Raw genomic sequence first — 19349 nt, forward strand, 5'->3', positions numbered from 1 at the left:
TATATATATGCATTTATTTGTCTTGTTTAGGGGTGATTAGCAAAAAGGATTAAGGCAAAACTTTCTCAAATTTCCAATTCCTTTTTTGCTCATACTACTTCCATACACTCTCTTGCTCCAAATTTATTGATTAACCAAGTGCAGTGAGAGTGCTTAGAGTGTTTGTACTTCATTCCACTTTACTTAATACTCTCATTTGTATTGTTTTTTGATTGTTGTTGATATTAAGAGTTAAGCAAGCATTTTTCCACTGATTTAATTTAATAAATCTTGTGTGGGGACAAACTCAGTGGCTTGAGGGTCTTTACATTGATATTGCAAGATTCCTTAGCCAATATTTTTGTGTGCAAAATATTTTTTACAAGCTTGCATTCAAACATCTCTTATGCTTATTATATTAAGAAAACATTTTTGAGCTTGTTTGAATAACCTTGCTAGCATCTTTGAAGCCCAAAAGGGATATTGTGATATTCTATATTATGTTTCAAAGAAAAACCAATTTATACACTCTTGTGCTTATTTGAGAATACACATTATACTGAGTGTTAATATCACTCATACACATCACTAAACTTACTATTCCTATATTGTTGATGTGCGTTTGATTAAATGTCACTGGTTATAATCGGTACACACCTGCTTGTGTAAGAAGCATTTGTTTCTACGTAAAATTTTATATTCGTTGTATTCTAGGCGTGGGCGTAAAGAGGGAGACTAGCCCTGTGGAATAGTACCAGATTAGCTTAGACCCAGTTAAGAAAGTTAGGTGCACCATCCTAGTAAGGTGCGGTTGTAGGTTGAGGTCAGCCCCGTTAATTGACCTGATTGTAATCGGTGCTACTCCACTTGTTAAGTGAGCATTAGTGGGATCCCTATGCTGGTGAGCCAAGGCGGGGATGTAGGCAGTATTTGCCGTACCCTAATAACATATTTGGTGTTAATTTTATTTTCCGAAATTTACTTTCTGCACCTGTATGTTTATGTTTATTGTTTGAATATTTGATTTGGTGTACAATTACATAGAAAGACCCTAGGTTTGTGTAATACTAATTGTTGGATTAATTAAACCTAGGACAAAATTTTAAATATCCAATTCACCCCCCCTCTTGGGAATACACCAAGACCAAAAATTGGTATTAGAGCCTCGTAGAATTGACTTAAACATTTTTTCTAAAGTTCAGGATGGCTTACAGTGGTGTATCCCTCATTTAGAGAGGGATGATCACCTTCCAGTCATCCTTTATTTTGTGTTGTTAACTACGCCTACTGGAAAGTTTGAATGAGCATCTTTATAAAATCTGTGAACTGAAGTGCCTGGCAAGTGATTGATAAAGGAATATGTATGCAAGTAGAAAATGATAATGGTTTGATGCATGCAAATTCACATGCCATGGATTTACTATATTGGGCTTTAGAAATATGGAGAATCCCAGGAAAAGGAGACCATCACTCTAGATTTGTTATGCTTAGATGGTCAGGGAGTGGTAAGTGATAGGGAAATGGCATTAACAGAAGAAGAGGTATATGATTCTAACTCAAATTCAACTAATGATTCTTACATTAAATGTTGTGATATGTCAAATGTTGAATCATCTATTGAATACCATGATAATTCTATTGATAATGCATGTGATGATTCTTACGCTGAATGTTGTGTTGTGTCATATGATGAATCATCTAATATTCCCTATGATAATATTGTTGACATTGCATGCAATGATTCATACAATAAATACGATATATCTTATGATGAATCATGTGCTGAATTGATAAATGAAAGCATGCCTTCGTATGAAAAGCTAGATAAAAATTTATTGAAAATGAATAAATTTCTAGCGAAGTTATCTAAGCAGAAATCTTTTTTGAAAAAGGAAAATAAAAGCATGACAAAGCAATTAGGAGAAACAAAAAAATATCATGCCACCTTAGACAAGAAAAAGTTTAAGAAGATATTAAAAATTATCTGCCTAGAGGAAGAAATAGAGGATGATAAACCCTTAGGAATTAAAAGAAATAAATCTTTGAAAAATGGTTCATACTTTAAGTCCCACAGTCATAAAAATGCCTTAATGAGTAAAACCAAAATAAATAAGCATAATCTTTCACGAGCATATAAAACTTGCTTATTCATTGGAAAGACAGGGCACATGAAATATACTTATATATATATATATGTATATATATATATATATATATATATATATATATATATCTAGAAGTGCCAGACGCTTAGATAAAGAAATGATGCGGGTTGTCATGATGGCGAATCCCGTAGAACCAAAGGAAGATCGAATCTCTATAGGAATTAAATAAATGTTTTTAAATTCTTCTTTAGTTCTTGGGGTTAGGGCTAGTGGTGATTAAAAGGCTTATGAAGTGGTTCGGGTTTAAAATGTAGAAACTTAGTATACACATCCACTTCCAAATGGGCACGACTTCTTTGCTAGGTGAATAATTCTTAATGCTTAACCAATATCTAAATAGGGATATCTTAAGTTAAGCACATTTTTACCGTCACACAAGTTTGCAGTTTAGGGAAATCATCTTTCACTATATATCATTTAATCCTAAACTCACTTGATTTTCATAAAAGCCTTGATCAAAATTTAGTCATCACTCCAAGTTTAAGCACTAATGATCATAAAATCCTATTATACAAATGCAAATTAAATGACATCCTCCCTGTAATCAAAATTAGCGGCATCCACTAAGAGAATCAAGCTCCTCATCAAAGTAAATCAAAATATTCCCTAAGCTTAAAATATAGAAATCCTTTTTTTTTTGGTTCACCATCCCATCCATAGGACTCTTTACCAAACCACGATCATATCTGGTAAAGATTATACCTATCTATCAGTTTGTATCCTTGCTACAAATCATAATCACATCTAAAGGATACCTTCCATCCTTCAAAGAGCATTGGTCAATATATTCACAAACTCCTTAATGCTCTTTGCCTAAGTGGTTTGGACATATTCACTATATTTTGAATCATGCCCACTCATAATAAATACTCTGCTAAAAAAAAAAATAATTTTATTTTTTGAGAATATTTTAATCATCTTCACTTTCTCTCAAACTTTATATAAAATCATTTAGAGCTTCATCCTTATGAATTAAGTTAAATGGCTAATATAATTGGTATAAGTTTCAACATACATGAAAATGCAAAGTTTTAAGAAACCTATGCATGAACCTTAAAGTTTAATGCTATTTGAACTTGTGCCTCTCACACTTATTGAGATTCATAAGAAAATAGGCAAGATAGGCTTAACACACAAAAAAGATATTCATTGTAACTTTTTTGTTCGTTAAGCCTATAATCAAAATGCCAAGTTTATATCATTGAATACTCTTAAGTCACTTGGGCAAGAAACTTAAAGCATATGATTGCATAAAATGAGTAGAGTACATAATTGAGGGGGAGCATTTATCATTCATGTCTATGTAAATTTGAATGCTCTCATATTCTTATATTGTTTATGCTTTTATGCCTATATGTGTATAACATTGTAGCACTATCCATGATTCAATAAATGGTTAAACTTTTTTTGATGGATAGTTTATTGTATTTTCTTAGCACGAACTACTATTGAACTATATTGAATATCTTGAGTTGATTATACTACTGGATTGCATGCTTGTTGTTGAAAGCCTCCTGCATGGCAGATGCAGTTGATGTGTATTGCATGTTGTTAGTAGATATAGGTTCTTGCGCGCCTTGAACTAAATTATATATTGCTTTCTTGAATCTATTAGATACAGGTTTATGGGAAAACATCCAATTTACAGACGACATGCTATTGAAATTTTGGTAGATTTTTTCCCAAAGTAAAACCTTGTACAAAGATGATTATGTTAAAATAAACGTTCAAATCTTTTTAAAAGGATGATGGAAAACTCAATGAAAATTAAATTTCATCCTCACCTAATCATTAGGTATTTAAGGAGTGTAGCTCCATCCCTATAGAAAGAACTTAAAGGATTCATATGCATCAATTCATATTCTTGAATATTGAGGCTCTTAAGAAAACCCTAAACATCATATTCAGTGCTTAAAGGTTTGTGAATAGATATGGATTGTTCTTGGTTATGAGTATTAGTTCATGCCTTAATATATTTTCTAAGATGCATCTGTGGCCTATAGGAATTATCAGGATGGTTGGTTTAAAGGATTTAAAATAAATAACTTATACTTTTGACTTACCTGGTGAAATCAATCTTGATGAGTATAGGTAGCTCATTTCATCTAAGCTATAATTCAAATTGAAATAGGGAGCATCTAAACATAAAATCCTATTCTATTATGCTCTTCAATATGTTTAGCTTAGATCTTAAATGAATTCTGTGTGGCATGTGCTAAAATATATTGATTTCATTGAAAATCTGTAGTTTATATGGTTGCCTTTTGTCTAGTTACATTAAGGATGTGCTTAAATGTTAACCAGATAAATGTTGTTTGCTTGAAGCTTAAATATTAAAGTTTCTTTTTCAACAAACACCCTCAGTACCTTATTGCAAACATCATAATGGGGATATATATTTATTATATACATATATATATATATATATTTTTAAATTGCATAACTAGTTTGGTAACTTTATATGAAAATGCATGAGAACTTGTTAGACCGTGTTTGTGTTCAAACCAACTATTTGCTATCATATGTCGTGTGCTTTAAACTCATATCTTTCACGGGTCTTATGATATGTTTCAATTGCAATAGTTTGTGCATATTTATGGTATAATTCTGTTTTCATGGCATTTAAATCTTTAAATGACCAGTTATATTGTTTGTGTGCTTAATTCCTATACTCCATGTGTTGTATGATTGTTTGTGTTACTCACTTTGCCCTGCATGATTATTATATCTCTTGGTTGTTGAAAGATTATACTTATATTTATTGATTATACTGGATTGTTTGAGTTAGTTATTTTCAATATTTGTAAATTTGAATTCAATTAGGTCATTTCTATACAGACATGTTTTTGAGAAATGCTCTAGTTTCAAACGGCATGCTGCCGAATTTTCTTAAAATTTTCCCAAACCATATCTTGTATATAAATGATATTTTCCTCTTACTTGCCTATATATACTTAAATGTTTATGTGCGCCCTTTTTGCTATTGCCAAAAGAGGGAGAAGTAGGCAAGTATTTGTCATCATAAAAAAGGGGGAGATTGTTGACCCTACGGGTCATACCCTATTTTGATTATGACAAATACTCAGGTATTTAATGTCTGCCATGTTGGTGTACATGTTTACATTGACTATATCATATGATGGCACTCGGAGACCAAAAGGAAAATGAAGACCCTATATGCTTTTAAGTGTTGTAATTTTTATTCATTTGGGGTATGTAATAAGCATTTATTCAAAGGTCTTTAATAATCATAGCATATCATGCATGTAGGAGTAAGTAAGCTCAAATGACCCTAGAACGGCCCTTAGCCCAAAATCCATGAGGTTTCGAGCGACCGAACTTGCCAAGTATATTTTCTTTGGTCAACCAAACCATGGAAAAGTCAAAAGGTTGACTTGGTTTCGAGTGACCGAACAAAAAATGACAGTAGCATCCACGGGCGACCGAACCTTGATTGTGACTTTTCCCGCCAATTTGACAGCTCGAACTCCCACATTCACATAGGCCTCAGGCAACTGAAAGTTAAAGTTTGGGCTACCGAACATATATACAGGCGACCGAACCTCGAGTGATTGGAAAATCGCCTGATTCAGCAAACCGAATGTAAATTCAGGCTCCTGAATAAGAGCAACGTACTTTTTCTCATGATTCTATTTGGAGGACCGAACCTATAGCTCGGTTGATCGAAACTCTCGGGTTGGCAAATAATTACCGCAACTAACTAGGGGTAAAAAAGGGGTTATTTCTTTAAACTCTTTTAAAAAAAATTTAAGAATTCCCTTTGAGTCCCCAATGGTCATAATTTTCCCCTTCTCTATGTATATGCATTCATTTGTCTTGTTTAGGGGTGATTAGCAAAATGGATTAAGCCAAAACTCTCTTAATTTCCAAATCCTGTTTTGCTCATACTACTTCCATACACTCTCTTACTCCAAATTTATTGAGTAACCAAGTGTAGAGAGAGTGCTTAGAGTGCTTGTACTTCATTCCACTTTGCACTCTCATTTGTTTTGTTTGTTGATTTTTGTTGATAATGGGAGTTAAGCAAGAGTTCTCCCACAGATTTAATCTAATAAATCTTGTGTGAGGACAAACTCAGTGGCTTGAGGGTCTTTGCATTTATATTGCAAGATTCCTTAGCCAATATTTTTGTGTGCAAAATATTTTTTACAAGCTTGCATTCAAACATCTCTTGTGCTTATTATATTAAGAAAACATTTTTGAGCTTGTTTGAATAATTTAGCATCTTTGAAACCCAAAACTGATATTGAGATATTCTATATTATGTTTCAAAGAAAAACCAGTTTATACACTCTTGTGCTTATTTGAGAACACACATTATACTGAGTGTTGATATCACTCATACACATCACTAAACTTACTATTCCTATATTGTTGATGTGCATTTGATTGAATGTCACTGGTTATAATCGATACATACCTGCTTGTGTAAGAAGCATTTGTTTTTACGTAAAGTTTTATATTCGTTGTAGTCTAGGCATGGGTCTGAAGAGGGAGACTAGCCCTGTGGAATAGTACCATATTGGTTTAGATGCAGTCAAGAAAGCTAGGTGCACCATCCTGGTAAGGTGCAGTTGTAGGTTGAGGTCAACCCCGTTAATTGACCTGATTGTAATTGGTGCCGCGCCACCCGTTAAGTGAGCATTAGAGGAATCTTTGTGCTGGTGAGCCAAGGCGAGGACGTAGGTAGTGTTGGCCAAACCCCGATAACATATCTAGTGTTAATTTTATTTTCTGCAATTTACTTTCTGCACCTGTATGTTTAGGTTTATTGTTTGAATATTTGATTGGATTTACAATTACATAGAAAGACCCTAGATTTGTGTAATACTGATTGTTGGATTAGTTGAACTTAGGACAAAGTTTTAAATACCTAATTCACTCCCTCCCCCTCTTGGGAATACACCAAGGCCAACACATTGGGCCTCTTGCATATTTAAAATGAGTACGAGTCTCAGTTAGCTTTTTTAAATTGGGCACAAGCCTGGTTCAACAATTTAATTTGGGCTTTGATTTTCTTTTTTAACTGAACCTAGGCCTGATTTAAAAATGGGAAGAGGGTTTTTGTTTCAAAAAGTGGGTTGGGCTTCAAGGCTTTAAAATTTAATGGGTTTGGGTCCTTTTTTAGAAAACAGAGTTGGGCTTAACTAGTTTGGGCTTTGGTTATGGGGTCCTGTTTAGGTTGTGGGTTTGGGCTTAGGTTAAAAGGTTCAGGTACAGGGTATGGAAATTTGGATCTGGTTTCAGGTTCGGAGGATTCAAACCCAAGTTCAGGCTCAGGTTCGGATCTAGGGTTCAAAACCCCAATGCAAGGTGCTGGTTTAGGTCTAGTAAGGGCTCGTTCAGGTTGAGGTTAGAACTTGAGAATTGTATGTCAATACCTACACTCACCACCACACACACAACATATAATTTGGAAAGATAATAAGCATTTTAACTCTACCTTGAACCTTCCTCTCCCCCGGTCTTCCTCCTCCTCCTCTTGTGTTTGTATGGGCTTGTCTACTTTTGTATTCTGAATGTGTTCTATGATTTGAATGCTGCTCTTCTTTTGTTTTTAAATATGTTCTATGCTCTGAATGCTACTCTGCTTTTGTGTTATGAATACTAATTGTAATTTTCTCTCACACTCTACTTTTCTAATTGCTCTCCCAATCTTTTTTTCTAGTTGCTCTCCCTCAAACTTTTTTGCAGAGCTCCTCTAATGCTCTCCCCTTTTCTCTAACTTGGCTAATTTCCTCCTTTTCTATTTTTTCAAATCTACAGAGTTTTCTCTATAGATCTAATGCCCTTTTTTCTCTGTTCTTAGGTTTGTGCCATAACTCCCTATTTATAGAGGGTTTAAGCAGATCAAATTGGCGCCAAAGGGCTTCTATGAGTTGGTTACAAACTGAAATTGGTTTCCCATATTACCGAGAGGGAATCAACTGGCCAACTCCTGCACATGCTTTCCTTTTTGCCCTTTTTATTTTATTATTATTATTATTATATTGTTTTTGAATTTCATTGGATAACTAACTCTTCTCTTTTGTGCACAAGAGGCTTTGAAGATGCTTTGAACTACTCCAGCTATCAATAGGGGATTGGATCTGCCTGATTTTTTTTTTTTTTTTTTTTGTATTTATTTTGTATTTTTTGAATGTATTTTGTACTGTAACTCCTTATATTTCAGGTGTATTTCCTTGTTTTTGACATTTCCTTGTATGTATTTCATTTCCCTGTACTTGAGCTAGAATTTCCTTGTACTTTTATTTCTCTGCATTTGATTCAGTTTGAATTTCCTGCATCTTGGCGTCTCTTTGTATTCTTTCACTTGGACATGTGCCCTCAAAACAACTGACTTATTCAACACATGCTCGTGACCCCCTATTTAGGACTTGAATGATCTATAGTTAATCAAAAAAATTTGTCCAAGAAAATGAACCATACATCACTTAAACTTTCAGGACTAAACATAAAAACCAGATTAAGTAGGTAACTCATTTTGCAAACCTATCAATCTCAGGGTCTTACTCGCGCATGAGGATGATGAAATTAGGAATAACTTCCCAAGAGGGGGGGGGGTGAATTGGATTTTAAAATTTTCTTTTAATTCAATTTTAGATTTCTTAAACTTCTTTTATTTCTTTTAACCAAATCGTGATTTGTTTGTTTAATTTGTTAAGAGCTCAAGAACTTAGTTTCTTCATTTAATCCTTAACCATACAAACATCTAATCATTCAACCAAACCAATCAACTATAATTAGAAAGCAAACAACCAAGCCAATACACAACACTTATGTAATATAAAAACTCAAGATGGTTCTGTGTTTATATTAGCCAAATTTGAACCAAGCCTTTTATAAATAAATTTGCTTCTTCAATATGATGTTCAATATAAAATCCAATTACTCTTTCCAAATATTTAGAATTCAGATAAACTCTTAGTTAATTTCTCTTTGGGATGTTTAACCAAGTAACGTACTCCTGTATGGTTTCCGCAAGATATGGTTTAACTATCGTACTCCCTTTCGGTTTCCGCAACCCAAATCAAAATAAAACTTTAAGTTTACTTGATTCCCAAATATACATAGTATATGTGATTTTCAATTTAAACCATCCACGCATTTTAAACATGTACTAAAAATAAAGAGTAGAGAAAGAGAGAGTGAGACGGAGATTTTTACGAGGTTCGGCTTATACCCAGCCTACGTCCTCGCCTTTGGTAAACCACCAAAGGATTCACTAAACCTGTTCCTTTAATGGGCGGAACAAACCTTTACAACACTCCTTGGTTAAGGCTAGAGCCCACCTTCTCTAAATGATATCCTGTCGTCCGGTCACTCCTTAACTAGGCTAGAGCCTGCCTCTCTAAGCAATATCCCCTTGCCTAGCCAACGATCCAAACAACCCTTGGAATCATCAATCTACAAGATAAAGATCAAATAGAGCGTACAAAGAACTTGCTCCTCAAAGAGCTGATTAGTACACCAATTACAACACAACTAATATACCTTAAAGTAAATCACAATATGGAAATTAACTTGACGCTCTAGGAAGTATATCACCGATTAATTCTTTCAATGATTGAAAGATTTAGAATTTGTAGAACAATTCTAGTGGAAGAAGATTAGCTAAAACTCAGTTGAATTCATGCACAATATGTGAGCTTGAGAGCAAGAGAGAGCCTTGAGAATTTGAGAGCAATTTGAGAGAGACTTTAAATTTTCTTAGAATTTGAATTCTTAGTTGTGTTGATTCAATGACCTTTAAGGCTTATTTATAGACTTTAAAAAGTGTATAACTTGATCCTCAAGTGGTTTGAAGTATTCCCCAAGTTTCCATAAGTTTTGAGCCAGAAACAACCCCATTTAAAAATTTGACCGTTATGAGAAATTTCATAACAGCCGCGTAACAGATGACTTTCCATTTTGGGCAGTCGTCTGTCCAGTTAAAACAAAGAGGCAGAAAGGTGGCAGTCATCTGTCCAAACCCACACAGATGCCTCAAAGTGCACTGGTAATCGACTGTCCAGTTCTTGACAATCGTTTGTCATGTTGTCATCTTCGAGCACCCTTCAGTCTTTTGGTCATAAATTTTTTTATTTAACTCCAAATTTGATGATCTTGGTGTCAAATAAAATTTAAGAGAAACTCCTAAAACATTAATGTTGAATACATTTTAAAATAAGGATTTTTTTAGGGAGAAAAATTCTCATCAATGCAGATGTAGAAAAATTGACAGCATTTGAGAAATCCTCTTTTTGGTGCTTTTCATTCCAAAACTGATTCTATCCTTTTTGAAACAATTTTTGACCTTATCAAAATATTTTCTAAGTATGTTCAAAGTTATCTAGGTTCAATAAATTTACCTAAGAGTTTCATGCATCCATATTGAAATTTTTTGAAGTACTTACATGAAATTTCCTAGACTTTTTCAATTCTTGAATTCCTTGAGGCCTTTATACTTGTTTCATCTTTCTTTGAGCTTTCCATGTTGATCACTTGGGATTTCATTCTTCGAAACTATTTCTTTAACATCAATGCTCTCATGATCTTCAGGCTTTAAACTTTAAATCCATTCTTCAAGCTTGATATAATCTTGCATTATTTGAGGTACAAGCTCTTATGAACTTTTTAACCTTGCATTCTTCATTTAGTCCTAAAAATACATCACTTAACATAGCATGTTAAGATCCACTTGTTTGTTAGCATCAAAATAAGATGTAAAGCCTTATAAGGCCAACAATCTCTCCCTTTTTGATGATGACAAACAAGAAGCAAAAATTGGAGTGAACCTTAAAAAGACTCCCCCTTTCAATAAGCATCATCTTAAGAATATTTGCAAGATCAATATTAATCTCAAAAACTCTTTTATAATCATGCTCATCACTTCATTTTACAATCATGCTCTTCACTTTATTCCAGTTCAAGTTTATCAATCAATAACAAATACTTCTCCTTCTTTTGATATATATTATGTTCATGCTTAGTTTTTTCAATTTCCAATATTGTGCTCAATTTTTGCTTTAAAACTTCTCCCCCTTTTGACATCCAACAAAAAGGGAAAAAAAAAATGATTAAGTTTAAGTAAAATCACATGTTGAGCATATCATCAAACTTGTGTATCAAAAATATGAACACACTCAATTTATAGTTTTTCAATATAGCATGTGTAGTGTGTTATAACATTCAAGCATATGAGTTGTAACTTCATTACTAACAGCTTTTTTCTTTAGACAATATTTAAGATTTCAATTGTTGATTTTATGATACTGATTTAAAATTGAATTCATGATATCTATTTAAAAATCATGATACCAATTGAGAATTGATACCAATTGAAAACTTAATCCATGATACCAATTGAAAATTCTCTAAATTGATTAATAAGGAAACAATCATACTATAAGCAATATGACATAAATCTCCCCTTGAATTCATTACATTCAGTTTTGTTATCAATTTTGCTTTCATCATCCTATATTTCAAAACATTGATTCACATTATGTATCAAATATCAATATTATGCTCATATCATCAATGTTATACCATGCTCATAGATATAATCACACTTGTCATGCTTAAAAGACAAATTTAACTTTTAGATTGTGGTACCAAGTGAGCTTTGTAAAATTGTGATACCAATTAAAATTTTTAAAATGTGATACCAAAAATATTCATGGATACCAAAGACTTTATAGATACCAAAGTCATTATCACATTATACACAGCTCATGGATGCCAATATAACCATTATATCTCTCATAGCTCATGGATATCAATATAAAAAGCAGTAAGTCTATCCATATAATTCATCAATAGCATGCATGATCAAGAATTAATCAGAATTCATATCAAAATTCATGCTTATACTCAATAATCTCATGCTCATATTTTCAACATAGTGAGCCATAAATTTTCAATATAAGTCAAGTATATCATGTAGCATAGGCATGTAAGTATGTAGCATATAACATATCATATAGGCATGTAAGCATGTAGCATATAGCATTTCATTCTCAAATATCTTTAAAAAAACTTATGTAGTCACCTGTCAACAGGGGGCAGTCGTCTGTCACTAAATAACCAGGTTTTTAAAAATGAATAGAAGGGTGACAGTCGTCTGTCCATATGATGGCAGTCCTCTGTCCATGAACACATCAATTTTTCAATACACACAAAAGGTTGATAGTCGTCTGACAAAACACTCACAGAAGGCTCATTGGTCACCAGTAGTCATCTTTCTGAGCCTTGATAGTTGTCTGTCAGGCTTCTGTTCTTTAGTTAAGCTATACAAAATTTGCTAGTCGTCTGTCTCTAAACAGGCAATCGTCTATCAGCAGGATTTTCCTCATTTCAACAAGCTTTTGAATTCTCTCATCTTTGCTCATTTAGACTTAAAATCTCAATTTGATATTTTCTTAATATTTAAGTTAAGCTTTGTAAAAATCATCCAATGATTTTGGCCAACAATGCCATTTTTTAATAAGCTCTTAAACTCATTTGTTGAACATGAATTAAGTTACTTTCTCAATTTTTAAAGTGGAATGACTTAATCCATGGAGTTTTTCATTTATGAACTAGTCTTTCATCTTGGTCCCCATACTTTCTTGGGTCCAATTGGTTTGATAAAGGATGTTTTTTTACTTTCCATACTTGTTTAGTTTTTACATCCCTTCTCTTGAATGTACATTCAAACTTGATATGCCCCTTTTTCTTACATTGATAGCATATTGTATTAGTGTAGGCATTACTAGATGTGGTAGCATGGTCTTTGGATGCTTTTGAAAAATATCCCATGTAAAGATTCTTTTTCTTTGTATTTTCAACCCCGTTAAACCCAATGCCTTCTTTATTTAAAGTCATCCTTTGTGAGCCTATCATTTTGTCAAAGTTTGTTTTTCCTTTTGTAAAGTTATAGATGATCTTTTCTTTATCTTCAATTTTACTTTTAAGATCATTTATCTCTATGTCTTTCTTGCCATCAACTTTCTTTAGTGATTTCTCTAATTCTAGAGATAATTTTCTTACTTTATCCTCTAATTCAGAAATATATATATATATATATATATATATATATATATATCTTTCTCATATATCATAGAAGATAGGGATCTAAGGTCTTCTATCATTTTTTTATTCTTGCATTCTAATTCTTTAATTTTCAAGTCGTTTTCTTTTTCAGCAAGAGTTTTAGCTTCTAATTCTTTCATTGCAGCATCATACTTATTTTCAATTTTCTTGATCCTTGAATCCTTTTCCCTTTTAGCATTCTTAAGAGATTCTAATTCTTTCATTATACCTTCATTCTTATTTTTTAATGAAGTATTTTGTTTAGTTACTTTAATTAACATCTTATGCACCTTGAATAAGTCATTTTGAAGTTCTTCATAAGATGGCATGCACTCATCATAAGATTCATCACTACAAGAATTATTTAAGGATTTGGCTGAAGAGCTTTCCTCATCATCCCAAGCCATAAAGCACGTATAAGCAACCTCTTGGTCACTTGATTTAATTTCAGAACTACTTGTACTCATCATGTCCCAAGTAGTGGCTTTCATGTCCTTTTTCTTTTTCTTCTCAGACTCTTTCTTTAGTAGTGGACATTCCAATTATATGTCCAGCTTTGTTGTAATAGTAGCATGTAGGAGTTTTACTTTTAGATTTCTTTTTGTTGATTTCTTCTCGTTCTTCATCTAATTTGGAGTCTTGATTTCTTCTCTTGAATTTGTTTCTTCTTCTTAGTATCCTTGCTAACTTTTTAGATATGAAGGCTTCTTCATCTTCATCCATTTCACTACTTTAGTTTTCTTTTAAGGCTTTAAAGGCTATTGATTCTTGGGCTTTGGTTTTTCCATTCTTTTCATTCATTTCCATTTCATATGTAAGGAGAGAACTTACAAGTTCATCTAAGGAAGTGTTTTTCAAATTTTTTCCTTCAATTATGGCAGTGGCTTTTGGTTCCCTTTTTGGTGGTAGCCCTCTAAGAATTTTGCTAATCATCTCATAAGTAGTGTAGGTTTTTCCTAGAGCATTTAGCGAATTGATTATGTGAGTGCACCTAGTAAACATATTAGTTATGGATTCATCTAAGTTCATCTTAAAGGCTTCATGTTCACTTGTGAGCATATCGATCCTATTATCCCTAACATCTATAGTGCCTTCATATGTTACTTCTAGTTTATCCCATATCTCCTTAGCTGATTTGCAAGCCATTACTCTATTAAATTCATTGGCATCTAAAGCACAATATAGAGCATTCATAGCACTATAGTTTATTTGCAACATTTTATAATTTCTTTCAGTCATGTCTTTCTTTTCCTTAGGTATTTGGTTTCCATCTACTAATGTTGTAGGAATTAGATCACCATCTGTGACAACCTCCCAAGTTTTCCAATCCATGGTTTGAAGGTATATTTGCATTCTCTTTTTCCAAAATGTATAGTTGTGTCCACAAAAGATTGGTGGCCTAATTGAAGATTGTCCCTCTCCAAAGGGAGATATGCCTAAGTTAGCCATTTAGATCTTTTTATAGCTTCTAGTTAAGAGTTGCTATAACCCCGCTCTAATACCAATTGAAATTAGGAATAGCTTCCCAAGAGGTGGGGGTGAATTGGACTTTAAAAATTTCTTTTAATTCCTTTTTAGAATTCTTAAACTTCTTTTATTTCTTTTAACCAATTTGTGATTTGTTTGTTTAATTTGTTAAGCACTCAAGAACTTAGTTTCTTTATTTAATCCTTAACCATACGAACATCCAATCATTCAACCAAACTAATCAACTATAATTAGAAAGCAAACAACCAAGCCAATACACAACACTTATGTAATATGAAAACTCAAGATGGTTGTTTGTTTATATTAGCCAAATTTGAACCAAGCCTTGTATAAATAAATTTGCTTCTTCAATATGATGTGCAATATAAAATCCAATCACTTTTTCCAAATATTTAGAATTCAGATAAACTCTTAGTTAATTTCTCTTTGGGATGTTTAACCAAGTAACGTACTCCCGTATGGTTTTCGTAAGATATGGTTTAACCAATGTACTACCTTTCAGTTTCCGCAACCCAAATCAAAATAAAACTTTAAGCTTACTTGATTCCCAAATATACATAGTATATATGATTTTAAATTTAAACCATCCACGCAATTTAAATATGTACTGAAAATAAAGAGTAGAGAAAGAGAGAGTGAGACGAAGATTTTTTTGAGGTTCGGCTTATACCAAGCCTACGTCCTCGCCTTTGGTAAACTACCAAAGGATTCATTAAACTTGTTCCTTTAACGTGTGGAATAAACCTTTACAACACTCCTTGGTTAAGGCTAGAACCCGCCTTCTCCAAACGATATCCCCTCGTCCAGTCACTCCTTAACTAGGCTAGAGTCCGCCTCCCTAAGTAATATCCCTCTGCTTAGCCAACGATCCAAACAACCTTTGGAATCGTCAATCTACAAGATAAAGATCAAATAGATGTGTACAAAGATCTTGCTCCTTAAAAGGCTGATTAGTACACCAATTACAACACAACTAATATACTTCAAAGTAAATCACAATAATGGAAATTATCTTGAAGCTCTAGGAAGTATATCACCGATTGATTCTTTCAATGATTGAAAGATTTAGAATTTGTAGCACAATTTTGGTGGAAGAATATCAGCTAAAACTTAGTCGAATTCGTGCACAATATGCGAGCTTGAGAGCAAGAGAGGGCCTTGAGAATTTGAGAGCAATTTGAGAGAGACTTTGAGTTTTTTCAGAATTTGAATTCTTGATTGTGTTGATTCAATGATCTTTGAGGCTTATTTATAGACTTTAAAAAGTGTATAACTTGATCCTCAAGTGGTTTGAAGTATTCCCCAAGTTTCCATAAGTTTTGAGCTATAAACAACCCCATTTAAAAATTTGACTGTTGTGAGAAAATTCATAACAGTCGCATGACAGATGACTGTCCATTTTGGGCAGTCATCTGTCTAGTTAAAACAAAAGGGCAGAAAGGTGGCAGTCATCTATACAAACCCACACAAATGCCTCAAAGTGCACTGACAATTGACTATCCAGTTCTTGATTGTCGTCTGTCATGCTGTCAGTTTCGAGCACCTTTCAGTCTTTTGGTCATAACTTTTTCTTGTGTAACTCCAAATTTGATGATCTTGGTATAAAATGAAAGCTAAAACAAAATCCTAAAACATTCATGTTGAATACATTTTAAAATAAGGATTTTTTTTAAGGGAAAAAAATGCACATCAATGCAGATATAGAAAAATTGACAGCATTTGAGAAATCCTCTTTTTGGTGATTTTCATTCCAAAACTGATTCTATCCTTTTTGAAACAATTTTTGACCTTATAAAAATATTTTCCAAGTATGTTCAAAGGTATCTAGGTCCAATAAATTTACCTAAGAACTTCATACATCCATATTAAATTTTTTTGAAGTACTTACATGAAATTTCCTAGACTTTTTCAATTCTTGAATTCCTTGAGGCCTTTATACTTGTTTCATCTTTCTTTGAGCTTTCCATGTTGATCACTTGGGCTTTCATTCTTTGAATCTATTTCTTTAATATCAATGCTCTCATGATCTTTAGGCTTTACACTTTAAATCCATGCTTCAAGCTTGATATAATCATCCTTATCTGAGGTACAAGCTCTCATGAATTCTTTAACCTTACATTCTTCATTTAGTCCTGAAAATACATCACTTAACATAGCATGTTAAGATCCACTTGTTTGTTAGCATTAAAATAAGATGTTAAGCCTTATAAGGCCAACAGATGAACTAAGAATTTAGGGACCTTCAATCAATTTTGACAAATGGCAATGATTTTAGGAACTCCTAACCTCAATCAAATGATATAATTTGGAAAAACCGGGTTAGGGACACCTAGGGACATGGCTAAAGGAGTCAATTGTAACTCCATCATCGTAGGAACTTAAGGATGGCTCATTAATGAGTGATCCCAGTTTTCCCAAAATTTGAGTGAATTAGATCCAGGACACTTTTTCACAATTAAAATGGCGTGGTAAAAATTAGGGTGTCTACAAGTGTGTTAACCTAGAACTTGTAATCTTGACTTTGAAATTAACATTTATATGCATAAAGCTTGATTACTTGATAAAGAACCCTTGGGGCTTACTCGCCGAACAAAATCATGCACATTCTCAAAATACAACAACATGTGAAATGTTACACAATTTATAGTGTTTATGTTGATTAATTAAATTCTTAAATCAAAGCATTTTGAGTGTATGTGCTTGTGTGAGGGTTGAACCATAGGACATAGGTCGATATGTCCCGTCCTACATCATTGGGGATGTGGCTCATATTTGAGTGGAACACATGCACCGGGAAAGCTTCATAAAGCGAGGAAAAAGAGAAAAGGATGCAGGAAGAGGGATAACCATCGACTGTTTGCACTTTAATCGTCGACCATTTTAGGCAAAATGCAAGGAGTTCTTCTCGAATTCAAATTGTCAACGGTTTCATTCAGCCCAAGTTACGTTTTTTGAAATTGGAGATTAGTAGATTGGGGGAATCAAAGGATTTTCCTCTGAGGATTGTTACAAGGATGGTTTAGATAGGATTTAACGTTCCTATATGCATAGGGTTCATATATAATCATACTTTGTAATCCTAACTGTATATTGGACATAATTGGGAATGAAAATCAAAGTTGCTGCTCTCGTGGACATAAGAAAATTGTCGAACCACGTAAATCTTGTGTCTTTTGATCATGCTTTCGTTTTTCTCATTATTGAGTGATTATTTCTTTCGTATTATTCATCATTGAGTAATTGCACTACTTGTTTATTGATTAATTCATGAGCTTGTGAGGGCTTCCACTGCACATCCGTGAACAACAATATTATTTCACATCTTAATGTAGAGACATTTTCTATTAGATTGGACTCATAAATAAAAGTAAATTTTTCATAAATAATTACAATTGATTAGACTCTTGTTATATGTAGATAATATTGTAATGATTGATGAAACAAAATGATCTATAACATATAGGTTTGAATATACAGGTTTTATGAGAAGAAAAGATAAGATAGAACTCATGAAAAATGTGTTTTATTTGTGTAATATTCACAAATATTCAACTAAAAATATTTTTTTATTTGCGTGTTCGAATTAATAGGGCTATAATCCTTTCCAGTAAATTAATTATAAGCCCGAAGTTATGATATTATCAATGTATTTCCTTCATTGTGCAAAATAATATAATGTATATAAAAAATATATAACAGAAAAAGGCCACAAGCAGCTCCAAAGGATCACGTCTTGTTAAAAACATGATCAATAATCAATTTGAATTTGCCTTCAAGTTAAATATTTAAATTTCCATATTATAGTTAACAATTAAAGCCTTACAAATAGTTCTACGTATATTAGAGTTCTCACACGGCAAGAATCTATAAAAAGATATATTATATCTCTAATTACCTCCTATAATAAATCTAATTTATTAATAATTTTTAAAATAAAAAATTAAAAGATCAAAATTAATTTTGACAAATTATGAATAAAACATTTATGCAACAAGAAAAGAAAAATTTGTATTACAACTTTTATTATTATAAAAAGGAAAATCAAAGAGATAAAAACAAAGGATTAGACATTATTAAATACAGTGGCCTTTCATTAAATGACGCCATGGAACATGCATTCATTGTGATCACTTATTTCCAAGTTATTAAGTGTCGTGCATCATGTGGAGCCTATAAAAAATAATTGAAATATATTTTTTTTAATGACAAATGTTATTAGTATTTTAAAAAGTACTATTCTTATGATTTCTAATTTCTAATTTTATTTTTTAATTTTTATTTTGTAAGAAAAATGCAAAAGAAAAAAAAAAGAATGAGAAAGAAAATGAATAGATTTATCTTTTTATATATCATTTTAATGCAACGGGAAAAAAAAAAATAGTAGTGCTTGCAACCAATGTTGAAATTTGAAAAGCCAATTATTTGTGTTGTAGGAGAAAAATCAAACGCAAAGCAATAGGTGCATGCATGAGAAATTATTTGAAAAGCCAATTATTTGGGCTATAGGAGAAAAATCAAACGGAACGCAAACTTGAGAAATTATTTGGGTAGACAAGACGTGCGACGTGGCTTTTCCATAGGAGAAATAGTCAATGGAAATGACAAAGTTGTCATCCTATATACAGACGAATGTTATTTTGT

This window comes from Malania oleifera, chromosome 4 (assembly GCF_029873635.1).
Source record: "Malania oleifera isolate guangnan ecotype guangnan chromosome 4, ASM2987363v1, whole genome shotgun sequence".
In the NCBI taxonomy this organism is placed as follows: Eukaryota; Viridiplantae; Streptophyta; class Magnoliopsida; order Santalales; family Ximeniaceae; genus Malania; species Malania oleifera.